At 38.6% G+C, this 2,131-nt stretch overlaps 1 protein-coding gene across 1 annotated transcript in view; it reads right to left on the reverse strand.

Moving 5' to 3' along the window:
• Positions 1-242: 242 nt before the first annotated feature.
• The window catches only part of gpr63 (G protein-coupled receptor 63), a gene marked incomplete in the record, with an annotated part of 8,477 nt that continues 6,588 nt past the window's right edge, over positions 243-2,131 (reverse strand). Inside the window, 1 exon segment of the mRNA XM_036210535.1 lies at positions 243-2,131.

A 2,131-nucleotide genomic window follows, 5' to 3' on the forward strand; every position in this document is an offset into this window, starting at 1 on the left:
CATTAAACCTTCTTGCTGCAGCACGTGTGGATGTGCCATCCTGGAGAAGTTGGACAACCTGTGCAACTTCTGCAGGGTTAAGGAATCGCCTCATACTGCCAGTAGAGATAATTATCAATTTACTATTTCTTTTGTTTCTTTTAAACTTTTATGTAAAGCACTTTGAATTGTCTTTGTACATGAATGTATACAAATAAACTTGCCTTAAAGAACTTCTTATCTCAGTAGAGAAAAAAACATGGATTTTTTTTTTTTTTTTGGATTGACAGAAGAATTTGAACATAATATATTTTACCCTGAAAGGAAAACTGGAAGATCTGCCGAAAAACAAACAAAAAAGCAAGAAGAACAGAACGCTTTCAAAATCAAACCTCCACAACACACACCAACACACATGCAAGAACTGCATCAGAGGCTGTTTACCAATGTAAGAAATGTCTAAGTTTTTATTATATTCAACAGTACAGTACACTGAATTGCACATTTCACCAGATGTAGCAGCATTCCAACTGGATAATTAACTAAGTCATAGGCACAATTAAAACATTGAATTACTGGTACAGGCTCAAAGTCTCATGGCCACTTCCTCCTCACAACCTTAAGCTGTTGATTTACATGCCTTAAAACTGAATCCACACAACTTAACATGTTTTATAATGAAATCTGCTCACTGAGAGATGAGGCAACAACCTTCCCCCAGTGAGGAAAAAAATAAATATATCAATCCTGCACTGCCTTTCAGCGCATGTCAGGATTTAGGGACTGGTTCTCATTTCAACAGCTTCCATTTAAAGGTTCTTGTGACAATAAATAACATGAAATTGTTCTCAGAGAAGAAGGCAAATTTGTTAAACTAACATGAGAGTATGCCAACTCCAGTCTAGTAAAGGAACAGGTTCCATCTAAAACACAAAATCTGGCATCATAGATCTGTATCTCATTCTTTATTAGAGTTAGTCACTTCTGATTTCAGAAACATTTCGCCAAAGTTGTGAGTGAATTTTGGCAGAATCTCCTCATGGCTTCGCCTTAGTAAAAAGCAGCCACACTGGCTTGCCATTTTTTGGGATTTTATTTTGGCTCTGATGGCTTAAATTTAATCTTTACAGAATAAGAAGGCTTCAGTTTGATTTAAAGGTCTCAAGATTCAAAGAAGCGTGAGAATGTCCCACACACCTCATGTAAAGATGGACCAACTAAGCTGGTTAAACCTCCACCTTTGAGTCAGGAATAAGTGAACATCAGCTCTAGGATTATTTTTCTCAACAACAGATTCATCCAATAATCCCATAGTCATGTACAAATGAAGAAATTGGAATGGAGAACTTCCTGAATTCTTTCAGAAAATATTCGTTTTTAATCAAATTAACCAAATATTTGAGAATGGCTTCACATTTTTTCTTCCACAAGCAGGAATGTCAGAATCTTCTTTTTACAGCAGCCTGCAGACAGATCTTCCTCCTCAAATGGAACCGTTTCTCTGACAAAAGCATACCCGCTCCTCGCCCCAGTGCTGACTGACTGCCATCCCGTGAGCGCAGCTTTGAAAGTAATTTTTTGTGAGAACATGGCGAGGCGTCCATCTTTACAGAAGGTCTGTGGGCAGGAGAAATCACTCGGAGCAAAACCTGTGCCAGCTCCTGCTCCTGACTGCACCAGTATCCTCTGAACAGCTATTTTCCTACTTTCAAAATAAAATAAAACACACATCGAGCATTGCAAAGCTGTCACTGACGTGAGCCAAGTCAGCATGATGATGCAGAAGATCAGATAAGTCCAGATGTGGCTTAGACCATATTCTTATAAAAACTATTTTTAAAACCCTGTTTATCCACAGTAGTAACTCAGACTGATTTGAACACTACATTGTAATGGTGGGGGTGGGTAAGGTAACAGGGCCTAAATGTTCCACTAAAATGTCATACAGAACCAGATGTTAGCAGATGCTTTTGACCAAAACGCCTTTCATTGTTGGGTTTTGGCCAAGGACGGAGTGACTGTTGATCTTCCAAAACCCCCATTAGTGAAAAAGCGAACCAGCCACAGAACTACAGTCACTTAGCAAATACTAAACTCATGTTGGAAGATAGTTCTAGACAACAATGTGAGATCCAGAGGAGAATGAAGTACT

This window comes from Oryzias melastigma, linkage group LG24, assembly GCF_002922805.2.
Source record: "Oryzias melastigma strain HK-1 linkage group LG24, ASM292280v2, whole genome shotgun sequence".
Classification (NCBI taxonomy): domain Eukaryota; kingdom Metazoa; phylum Chordata; class Actinopteri; order Beloniformes; family Adrianichthyidae; genus Oryzias; species Oryzias melastigma.